The sequence below is a fragment of the Protopterus annectens genome, chromosome 9.part0 (assembly GCF_019279795.1).
Source record: "Protopterus annectens isolate FY-2018-M chromosome 9.part0, PAN1.0, whole genome shotgun sequence".
NCBI classification, from domain to species: domain Eukaryota; kingdom Metazoa; phylum Chordata; order Ceratodontiformes; family Protopteridae; genus Protopterus; species Protopterus annectens.
This window is the reverse complement of record NC_056743.1, coordinates 1,043,397,742-1,043,410,627: the sequence shown is the minus strand read 5'-3', so window position 1 is coordinate 1,043,410,627 and position 12,886 is coordinate 1,043,397,742.

Below are 12,886 nucleotides of genomic sequence, written 5' to 3'. Positions count from 1 at the left end.
CAGTAGATTTTTACGAAATGCCAAGGTGCCAGCTCGACGCCCAACCTTCAACAAAGGCACGCCCATTTACGCACGCATGTCTTTCGAAATGTTACCCAACCACAGGGAGGACATGCAGACCCCACACAGAAGGCACTCCCAAGCCAAGCTGAGAATTGAATGGGAGAACCTGTTGCTGTGAGATAACATCACTACCACCGTACTACCGCAGGATTCAAAACTCTAATGTTTGGTTTTATTCACTGACTATAATCAGCTGTGCTTTATCTGAAAATTAAAACTTTTATAAGGAACAGGACAAAAGCAAGGCAAAATCGGAACATTCTGTAAAGCTGGGGACAGATAAGTGCTATGATTAGCTCCAACGTGTGTAGGTCACATCCACTGAGTCGTGTGCAGAGAGAGTGACAGTAGTTAGAGGCAAAATGTTGCCAAAGCATGCAAAAAAATAGTCAGAGCAGGTGCAGGGGGCAGATAGATTCCTGAGCTGCTTGTAAGCTAATTTAACATTCTGAGTAACCTTGCCCATAAGGTGTAGACAATTATTGGATACAGCTCAGTTTAGCAATGACAACTTATGCAAATGTTGTAATAATGCTAAAAAATTAGATTACGCTTCCTGTAACATATCTCCTGCAGGAGTCTTATTCAGTAAAAGTGTAATGCGATCAGTTGAGCATTATTGCCCACCTGACTGTTTGCAAAATTAATCTCCTTCAGTGATTAGCAACCAGTGCTCTCAGGTCCTTCATCTAATTCATCTCTCTAAGACTAGTGGTTGTTCACTCAGGAGTCATTCAATAACACATCAGTGACTGCAAAATGTCAGCCATATGGGAATATGAACAATGCACAATCTTCTCTGGCTTCACATTCAACCTGGTGTGATGACTATCTACTCTGGAGGCAGTTGTTTATTACTGGAAAGTGTCAATGTGTTCTCCAACCCAAAGTAGAATTAGAGCTATTTTTCTTAATGACCTCTCCTGATGGTCAAATGCAGATACTGAATAGCAAAGGTGACACTGATAACCCATGGGGAATCTCATGATTTACTAATGTGAGAGAGGAGACTGAGATGGCATAAAAAACAGCTCAGGACTTCCTCATATCCAGAAAAGCACTATGGCCCTTAATTTATAAATGCTAGGTCTCAGAGTATCAATTTGTTTGCATTCATGTTCAGGCAGATTGTAACTGATGTTACCCTAGCCGTGTTTCTTCGTGGCACAGAAGAATGGTAAATTCATGACTGAGACACAAACATCTCTGGACTGACCAGTGATCTGGGTGCAGGACTAGCCAGTTGGGGGTGATGGTAGTGAATGACATATGCTGACTCACTCATCTTGGGAAGTGGGTGGTGGCTTGGTGTGCTACAGTACTGACATTCAATGGAGTTTGGGTGATATAACATTCAGCAGAATGGTCAAGTTGTATGTTTGGCTCTGCAAACAGCACTCATGCACGGCTGCCTGTATTACATGTAGATGTATTCATGCACCTCAGGAGTAGCATAGTAGACTCACTTCAGTAAGAATGCATATCAAGCTGTGAAGATGAAGGACTCAAGGGTAACATCTTATACGTGCCTTGTGAAGAGCCTCATGGCAAGCTGATCTCACCCCAAGAGACGTTGGTGAATGGACTAGTCAGTCAGGCAAGACTGTGATGGTCAACAGGTGAGAGGGATAAAAAGGCTAAAAATAATTTTGTAAACCTCCTGTCTCAGACAAGAAGTACATCTTTATTTGGCGGCAGGATTGTGGTTTCTCTATTGTGCCTTTTCCTGATACTAGATTGGAAGACCTAGTAGACGATCTGGATGGTTAAAAATGTCTTCACTTGCAAGGTTGCCACATCTCTGTAACTTACCCAAAAGCATATGTTAAGGATGAATTTACTGACTATAGGAATTAGGGATCCAGTGACGGATTTTCAGAAGAGCAATCTGGACTGCTTTCTTTATAAAACAAGGGGCCAAGCCTTCCATGAACAATCCTTAACAACTGCTACAGTAAACTTCATGGTCTACCATAAACATTTAGAGGTCAGTAGTCCCTAATCTAAACAACAAAGAGAAAGGGTAACTAACTGGACAGACATCATAGCCTACTAATCACTGGCTAATCAATGGCCAGTATCCTGTCCAACACCCTTGACTTACTTGCCATATTCCCACCTCAAGTAACTGTGCAAAAGCTTCACTGTTTATATGTAAAAAGTATGTCCACTAGCTGGAAGAGGTCATCAGTGTTGCTGCTGAAATTCTGAGGACTGCATTTTCAATCCTTAGATTAGTGAAAATGAAACTGTCACTATTTATTTATTTATTTATTTATTTACTACATTTGTTAACTGGAAGCCCGTTTTCAGTGGATGCCCGGAGAGAAAAGCTCCAGACATACAGTACAGTATACAACATGTGCAAATTATTACAAACAGTAACTTCAACGACAGAGTTTATCCAAAGTTAAAAATAAATAGATAGAATTGTTGCCAAAAATATAGTTTCACAACATAATTAGGCATGTAGCATATATAGGGAAATAGCTAGTTTGGCATGGCTAGGAGATTACAGTAGTGGAACTGATAAGAAGTACATTGGGTGACAATAAGAGAGAGGAATAGAAAGGACAGTAAGAGAGAAGCAACAAGAGAAATCCCCTTTTAAGGTAGAAGGAGGGTGGAAAGATGTGAATAGTGGAATTAGCCAGGAATATGGCAGGAGCAGAGCCAGTGGTTTGTTAGATATTTAAGTAGTTGTTGTTTAAACTCAGGATAGTGGGGACAGTTAGTAATGGGTTGGGGTAAAGTTTTCCAGAGTTTGGAAATTTTATGGGAATATAGACAGTCCCCATGATAGTTGTGTGAGAGGGATACCTCTAATAGTAGTTTATTCGAGGAGCTCAGGGTCTGTTATTCCTAGTGGGTTGAACCAACTTGGAAAGAGCTGGACAGCTGGTGGGTTGGTTTATTAATATGTGGATTATACAAAGTTGGTTGATAGAAGATTTGGGAGTTCGAGCCATTGTAACTGGGAGAGGACAGAACAGTGGTGTGTCCTGTGTGGGGCATTTGTAGCAAATTTGGCAATCTTATTATAGCAAGATTCCAGGTTGTTTAGGTCTGATTTTCATAAGTTGGTGAGAATTTGAGATCCATAGAGGAGGGAGGATAGCAGAAGGGAACTGACAGTGGCAAGTCTGGCATTGTGGATGAGATATGGTCTGACCCTGTATAAGGGGCCCAGTTTGATGTGTACCTTTTTAATTGTAAGGGAAACATGTTTGGTGAAAGTTAGATTCTTATCTATAATGACCCCTGATAGTTTTGTGTCAGTAGTGATGATGATGGTTCCATTACAGGAATGAATTGACAGAGGGACTTGCGAGGTGTGGATTTTTTATTTTCGAAGACTATTAATTTGGTTTTGTTAGGGTTTAGTATAAGTTGATATTCTAATTTGGAAAGTTGGTTTTGTTAAGGTTTAGTATAAGTTGATATTCTAATTTGGAAAGTTCCTGTGTTGCCCATTTCCTTTCTTGGATAAAGGGAGGCTTCTTTGTTCACCAGTGGCAATGGGGAGCTTGGAGCAGCCTATCTATCCCTGGAGGAGTGTTCCCAGTACAAGAATCTGGTAGTCTATTGGCCGTTTTGGGCCAATTTCTAGTTCTTTCAAGTCCCCCTGTATAAAACCCACTTTGGCGCATTTTTTGCGCTTGTTACTACTCAGCCAAGCTCCTTGAGGTCCTGCAGAGTGGTGCTAGCAGCAGAGAGGCTAAAAGAGCAACTGCTAACTTGATAAAAGTGTTTGTTTTCCTGCTACTACCTGGGCGACTGTCCGATGTAGCTAAACTGCAAGTATTTCTGCTTCTTGAACTGTTTTAAACTGTTTAAAGTTGTTTTTGCACCTGCACTTTTAAAGTTTGTCCTATTTGTTGCTTTTACCTGTTGAGGCTACACACTCAAGTGCGCTAGCCTGTGTTGCATATTTATTGCATTTTTCTGCTGTTTGTTGCAAAAAAAAAAAATGATCCTTGTTTCCCATCTTTCCTGACCTAGAGTAGTCCAAATACAGGCTTTGCTGTATTCTGGACTTTTGGAAAGTTACTGTGTTGCCCATTTCCTTTCTTGGATAAAGGGAGACTTCTCTGTTCACCAGTGGCAGTGGGGAGCTTGGAGCAGCCTATCTATCCCTGGAGGAGTGTTCCCAGCACAAGAATCTGGTAGTCTATTGGCCGTTTTGGGCCAATTTCTAGCTCTTTCAAGTCCCCCTGTATAAAACCCACTTTAGCACGGCTTAGCGTGATTTTGTGCAGCATTGGGCAGCGCCGCTTAATTGGGTTTAAACCATTCTCGGCTCCACAAAGTCTGCTCTTCACTTTTTCCCTTAGAACTGATCTAGTTCTCATAATAAACACCCTATTCCCACTCTAAAGCCTGGCACTTGCTCACTAAAGCAATTATATAAGTCATCACTAAAAAATTAAAAGCACTACACCCTCACAAACCCCCCTTGAGTACTTTGTTCCCCATTGGCCCTTTTTTTCAGTTATAAAGGAATTCCCAGTACTATTCTAGCATATCCAAAGGTCAGTTGTCAATCTTCTCTCCGGTCCAGTTGGTGAATCTGGGAATCTTGAGGCAATGTTACAACTGCCTCATGTACACAGACAACCCTCTCCTCCTCCCAACACATGTGAGAGATGCAACCATATAGCCAAACTGGAGGCTAAGCTCTCTCAACTCAGTACTGGCGTAACCAGTCAGGAGGAGAAGGAAACCACGTGCACTACAATTCTAGTCTCACATAGACCTACCACGACAGCAAACCAAACACATAAACACACAAAAACATACTCGGAGGCTCTAAATAAAAATCTGCCTAAGCCTCAGAGACCCCCAAAGCAGACACCCAAGCAACCGCTACCCCAAAACAAAACATGTGCAAAACATAGCTCACAAAGCCAGTGTGCCAAACAGTCACAGCCCTTAAGGCTAAACAACACACCTGATACACTTGTAATAGGTGACTCTATCTTCAGACACACTGACATCCCGCTCTCCAGGCTGAACAAGGAGAAGGTCACGGTGAGCTGCTTATCGGGCGCTAGGATCTGCCACATAACACAAGCACTCAGGTCACTCCAAGGCAAGTACAAATATGACTCAGTCATTGTCCATGCTGGTGTGAATGACCTGAGACGTACCTCCCTGGACTACATGAAAAGAGACATAGAGGAGCTCTCTGAGCATGTAGCCCAGGCCAGTATGACCCTGACCTTGAGTAGCATCTTACCCTCACCAAGAATGATGCCACAATATGAAGACAAGATGATCAATTTCAACAATTAGCTTAAGTATTGGTGTCATTCAAAGGGGATCCAATGCCTGTCAGCCTGGGATGACATGCTCGACAAGCCATGATGCTTCTCTAGGGACGGCTTGCACCTGTCACCCCTGGGCTTTCGGATATTAGCCAAGGCTCTTGCCACCCCCATAATGCCTTTTTTAGGCAAGGATCAAAAGACAAACCCACCTCCATAGGTATCACAAGGGATAAGAAACTAAGAGTAATGCTACTCAATGCCAGAAGTCTAAACCTCAAGATACATGCACTCGAAACTCTCCTTAGCATGGAGAACATTGATATCTGTGCAGTAACAGAAACCTGGTTCAAGGCTCCCGAGAGCACCCCAGCACTACCAGGTTATAACTCATACCATGTTTTATTTAAAACTTGGACCGAATCACAAAAGGAGGGGGAGTATCAATATTCGTCAAAGATACCCACTCCTCCAGGTTGGTGGCACAGCACGAAGCATCAGAGACTATCCATGTGCAACTAACAGTGGGTGAAACAGCCTTCCAGTTTATAGCCTACTACAGACCACCCTCCCAAACCCAGGAACCCCACTCGGCCTTCCTGAGAACACTGGAAAATATGAAGATCTCTCCAAACACCATTATATTGGGTGACTTCAACTACCCTAACATAGACTGGGAGCATTACTCTAGCTCCAACACCCTAGCCCAAAGGTTCCTAGAATTTATAAACTCAAATGCTATGGAACAACTTGGTGCCACCCCCACAAGAGGGGAAAACATACTGGACCTGATCATCACCAACATTTGGACTCTATGCTCCAGACCAGAAGTGTATCCCTCACTGGTAAGATCAGACCATAAACTAATCTCACTAGATATTCACATCCCGACCCCAGCCCCTGCCCAGAAAACCACAGTGAAAAACTTCTCTAAAGCAAATTTCACACTCCTCAAAACCGAGGTGGAATCCTTCAAAGCCCCCGGGTCTGTGGAAAATATGGCCCAGACTGTAGAATCCTTTATAAACGCATTCTATGAACACCTTCAGGAATGCATGGATCATGCAATCCCAAATAAAACCAAGACTCAATCCTCCAAAGTTAAGCATCCTGTCTGGTGGACCCCAGCCATAAACAAACTATACAATAGAAGGAGGAAGCTACTAAATGATAGAGCAAAATCCCAAAAAGGGAAGGCATCTCTGATCAGTATTAGAAAAAAACTACGGGCACTCATAAAGCAATTCTAACTATGTGGGTTCTGTCCTTGAGCCAGTTTGCAACCCATCTAGTGACATAGGGGTTTATATTTAAGCTGGTGAGCTTATCTATAATGCCTGAGTGGGGTATTGTATCGAAGGCTTTTGCGAGGTCCAGGTAGGCTGCGTGGACCACCTTCCCCTTGTCAATGGACTTGGTGACTGTTTCAAAGAAATTGACCAGGTTTAAGAGGCAAGATCTGCCCTTAACAAAGCTGAACTGGGTAGGATCCAGTGGCTGTAGGTCCCCAATATCTTTATTTATGAGGTCCATGATGATCCTTTCCATAGCTTTGCAGACCAAGCTAGTCAGGCTTATGGAGCGATAGTTTCCAGGATCCGTTGAGGCACCACCTTTGTGGAGAGGGACCACTGTTGCTGTACACCACTCTTTGGGTACATATCCTGTAGTAAGGCTGAGATTGAACAGTAGTTTTATGTTTGGGTTTAGCTCTTTTTGGAGTTCATGTAGGATGCAGCCCGGGACACCGTCTGGTCCCATTGATGCTGTGTTTTTTGCATTGGAGAGGGTGGCTCTTACCTGAGCATCTGAGATGTCAGGGAGGCAGCACTCTGCTGGGATAGATATTTGTCCTTTTGGTGGGGAGAGGGGGAGAAGTTTGCGCTGAACCTGTTAGCTAGCATGTTGGCAATGTCTGTGGGTTCGGTGTATTTTTTGTCATTTTGGACTAATTCTGAGCATATCTGCGAATTCCCACCCAGGTTACTAACATAACTAAAGAAAGCCTTGTGATTATCCTTAGTGGCCTGTGCAATTTTTCTCTCAAAGCTGGCCTTAGACGATTTTATGAGTGCCAGTAGTTTTTTGCTAATACTGATCAGAGATGCCTTCCCTTTTTGGGATTTTGCTCTATCATGTAGTAGCTTCCTCCTTCTATTGTATAGTTTGTTTATGGCTGGGGTCCACCAGACAGGACGTCTGCCTTTGGAGGATTGGGTCTTGGTTTTATTTGGGATTGCATGATCCATGCATTCCTGAAGGTGTTCATAGAATGCATTTATAAGGGATTCTGCGGTCTGGGCCGTATTTTCCACAGGCCCGAGGGCTTTGAAGGATTCCACCTCGGTTTTGAGGAGTGTGAAATTTGCTTTAGAGAAGTTTTTCACTGTGGTTTTCTGGGCAGGGGGTGGGGTCGGGATGTGAATATCCAGTGAGATTAGTTTATGGTCTGATCTTACCAGTGAGGGATACACTTCTGGTCTGGAGCATAAAGTCCCCATGTTGGTGATGATCAGGCCCAGTATGTTTTCCCCTTTTGTGGGAGTGGTAACAAGTTGTTCCATAGCATTTGAGTTTATAAATTCTAGGAACCTTTGGGCTAGGGTGTTGGAGCTAGAGTAATGCTCCCAGTCTATGTTTGGGTAGTTGAAGTCGCCCAATATAATGGTGTTTGGAGAGACCTTCATATTTTCCAGTTTTCTCAGGAAGGCTGAGTGGGGTTCCTGGGTTTGAGAGGGTGGTCTGCAGCAGGTTATAAACTGGAAGGCAGTTTTACCCACTGTTAGTTGCACATGGATAGTCTCTGATGCTTCGAGCTGTGCCACCAACCTGGAGGTGTGGGTATCTTTGACGAATATTGATACTCCCTCTCCTTTTGTGGTTCGGTCCAGGTTTTGGGGCCGAAAAGCATGGTATGAGGTATAACCTGGTAGTGCTGGGGTGCTCTCGGGAGCCTTGAACCAGGCTTCTGTTACTGCACAGATATCGATGTTCTCCATGCTAAGGAGAGTTTTGAGTGCATGCATCTTGAGGTTTAGACTTCTGGCATTGAGTAGCATTACTCTTAGTTTCTTATCCCTTGTGATACCTATGGAGGTGGGTTTGTCATTTGAGCCTTGCCTAAAAAAGGCACTATGGGGGTAGCAAGAGCCTTTGCCAATATCCGAAAGCCCAGGGGTGACAGGTGCAAGCCGTCCCTAGCGAACCATCGTGGCTTGTCGAGCATGTCATCCCAGGCTGACAGGCATTGGATCCCCTTTGAATGACACCAATACTTAAGCCAATTGTTGAAATTGATCATCTTGTCTTCATATTGTGGCATCATTCTTGGTGAGGGTAAGATGCTACTCAAGGTCAGGGTCATACCGGCCTGGGCTACATGCTCAGAGAGCTCCTCTATGTCTCTTTTCATGTAGTCCAGGGAGGTACATCTCAGGTCATTCACACCAGCATGGACAATGACTGAGTCATATTTGTACTTGCCTTGGAGTGACCTGAGTGCTTGTGTTATGTGGCAGATCCTAGTGCCCGACAGGCAGCTCACCGTGACCTTCTCCTTGTTCAGCTGGTGAGCGGGACGTCAGTGTGCCTGACGATAGAGTCACCTATTACAAGTGTATCAGGTGTGTTGTTTAGCCTTAAGGGCTGTGACTGTTCGCCACACTGGTTTTGTGAGCTATGTGTTGCACATGTTTTGTTTTGGGGTAACAGTTGCTTGGGTATCTGCTTTGGAGGTCTCTGCTGCTTAGGCAGATTTTTATTTAGAGCCTCCGAATATGTTTTTGTGTGTTTATGTGTTTGGTTTGCTGTTGTGGTAGGTCTATGTGAGACTGGGATGGTAGTGAGTGTGGTTTCCTTCTCCTCCTGACTGGTTATGCCAGTACTGAGTTGAGAGAGCTTAGCCTCCAGTTTGGCTATATGGTTGCATCTCTCACATGTGTTGGAATTTGTTGGGAGGAGGAGAGAGTTGTCTGTGCACATGAGGCAGTTGTAACATTGCCACAAGATTCCCAGATTCACCAGCTGGACTGGAGAGGAGCTTGACAACTGACCTTTGGGCATGCTAGAATAGTATTGGGAATTCCTTTATAATTGAAAAAAAGGGCCAATGGGGAACAAGGTACTCAAGGGGAGTTTGTGAGGGTGTAGTGCTTGTAATTTTTTTAGTGCTGACTTATATAATTGCTTTAGTGAGCAAGTGCCAGGTAACTTAAATGCAATGTGTTACAGGTAACTTAAATGCAAAAATGACAAACAGTAACTTTCATTCAAGTGAAACAAGGAAATAAGTACAGTAAGCAATGCAGATATCACTAGAGATCCACAGAAGCACTGAAAAGCCGCATTTTAGGTGGAATTAGCTTTTCAGGGAAATAACAAGCAAACAAACAACAAGCATACAAACAAAGCTAGATTCAGCAGGCCTGGATCTAGTCTATGCTACAGCAAACAAGGTGTACCAATTACAGTAAGAAGCAGTTCAAATATGCAGGCACTATAAGCCTTTAACCAGAAATTCCCAGCTCAGAGGGGCAGAGTCCAGCCTCTCCTCCCACAAGAGTGCAGACCACGAACCCTCTTAATGTAAAATAACTGGCCTGAAGCCCAAGTGCTTAAACCAGAACTAATACACTTTCAGAATAACAGACACTGAGCCCTCAATCAGCAGTTCCCAACTTAGAAGGATGTAAGCTACCTGTCCTGCCACAACAGTGCAGGCCACAAACCTTCCTAATGTAAAACAACTGGTCTGAAACCCAAGTGCTTAATCCAAAAAACTTAGAATGATAGCTACACTTTATTCAAGTTACTACCAAGCAGTAATAAATACAACTGAATATTTTAAAGAATGCCTGGATTAGTGCTCAAGTTATACAAACAAAGCTAGATTCAGCAGGCCTGGATCTAGTCTATGCTACAGCAAACAAGGTGTACCAATTTCAGTAAGAAGCAGTTCAAATATGCAGGCACTATAAGCCTTTAACCAGAAATTCCCAGCTCAGAAGGGCAGAGTCCAGCCTCTCCTCCCACAAGAGTGCAGACCACGAACCCTCTTAATGTAAAATAACTGGCCTGAAGTGCTTAAACCAGAATTAATACACTTTTAGAATAACAGACACTGAGCCCTCAATCAGCAGTTCCCAACTTAGAAGGATGTAAGCTACCTGTTCTGCCACTACAGTGCAGACCACAAACCCTCCTAATGTAAAACAACTGGTCTGAAGCTCAAGTGCTTAAACTAAAAGGCTTATAATGAGTTACACCAAGCAGTAATAAATACAACTGAGTATTTTTAAGATGACTCAAAAGCAAAATAAAGTAGGAAGAAACACAAATACAGTAAAAACAGATAAAATTATGCATTTTTTTTTAAGTGGAAAGAGAGAAAGGAGTAGCAGAAACTAAGCTGATTGGCCTTCTCAAATGTTCTCCCTGTACTGGGTAGAATGAGGTAATGACACTAGACTGGGAGGAGGGTCCCAGATCAAATTTACACTATGGGTGGGCAACTGCAAAGCCACCAACTATAAAAACACTATACCAACACGGAGGGAGGGTGGGAAACAAACTGCAGAAATGTATCTCACAGCTGAAAAGCAGCAGTGAGCCTTTAAATGAAAGTTTTAAACAGCTAAAGGAGCCTCTAGAAAAAAGAGTTAAACTGCAACAAGTTATCAGAAATAAACAACCCAACAGATGCTTAATAAAGTGGACAATTTCCAGTTAATACCTCATACACAGTGAAACTAGCTAGAAAAATACACAGTACACAAAGTGCTATAAATAACAAAGAAATATATAGGAAATTTATGTATGCAAACCTACACCACTGCTGTATTCTCCACCTCAGCATATATACACAAGAACAAATGGACTTTGCAACTGCAATATCATGCACATCAGAAATGGACATATTTTGCAAATAATTGTTAGAGGCACCCATAGAAAAAGTTTTTTATCACCTCTAAACATGTAATAGAGAAACAAATGTTGTATAATCATATAAATGCTAAATGGAAAAATAGTAACACTCAACATACACAAGTGACAAATGGCAACACAGATTGGATGACATTTCATGATTTCAAGTTTTTAACTGGTAATTTGCAAGCTGCGGTGGTGGTGCTGCAGTAGCGTTGTCACCTCACAGTAAGACGTTATCCTGTTTGATTCTCAGCTAAAGCGTCTTCTGTGTGGAGACATGCGTGAATGGGCGTACCGCCGGGCGCATCTTGAAGGTTGTGCATCAGGCCTGGCAAGTTGGTACGTAAAAATCTACTGCCAATCATTAGCGGACCGGAGTTCCGCTGTGGCAACCCCTAATCGGGAGAAGCCGAAAGATACAACAACTGGTAATTTGCAAACATCTCAGACATTATTAGACTGGGCATTCTTATATGGAATCACAACAAACAATAATGTAGCAACAATTCAATGGCAACAACACTCAAGACAGTGCCATAGCAGAGGACCAGTCATATTTTATGATGGTCTAGCAGTATGCTATACAGCAAGAAACATTTATGGAAGCCCTCATCTGCCATTAAGTTGTATAGTATGAAGAAACAATTACAGTAATAAAGAAATATCAGGATGAAGACTTGTAATACTGAGCATAAATATTTTGGAAATAGGTAATGCCTGTGAGCCATGAATGACACAATAAACATTCTCATCATGTTATTTCAAACACGTGCTGCTTTAGACAGATGACTAGTAATACTTCTGTGAAATGGTTTAATTTGACACCAGAACAATTTTCTGCACTAAATGACCTTACTATTGATAGATCTTTAAGAATCATGAAAACAGGCAAAGGGACAGGGCTTGTTATTATGCAACAAACTGATTATGTTAAAGCTATTGAGTCTGAATTGCAGAATAGCAGCTATTACAAAAGTGTTACAGTGGATTTTGCTAAACAACAATTTGAAAAGACAGACACTTTACTACATGCTTTAGAAAGGGATGAATATATCACATTCGAAGAGCTGTATTTCATGCTTTTGTCTAACCCTCATTTAGGGAAATGTTTCGGAATTCCTAAAATCCATAAAAATACAGACAACCCCCCATTCAGACTTATTATTTCAAATAAGCATACTAAGACTGCGATAAATTTGGAATACTTAGACTTTATACTTAATCCAATTGTACAAGAAACTCAGCTTTACATTAGGGACTCATGGGGTTTCCTGAATTAATTGTTTTTAGCACAGTTAGATGTTTCCAAATGTATTTTTGTAACTCTGGATTTTGTTTCTTTGTATAATAACATCCCTCATAAAGAGGGTATGGAATATGTTAACCTGTACGTGTCTAAATATGCCAAATTTCCTTCTTATAAAGATATGACCCTGACTGCTTTGATTGACACAGTTTTACAGAATAACTTTTTCCATTTTAATGGACAGATTTACAAGCAGATTAAAGGAGTTGCTATGGGGTCTAAAATGGTCCCTGCTTATGCTAACTTGATGCTTGCTACTTGGGAACAAGAAACTTTGGTGCACCTCCCTGGATTTAATTTTACAAAACTGTATCAGATATATTGA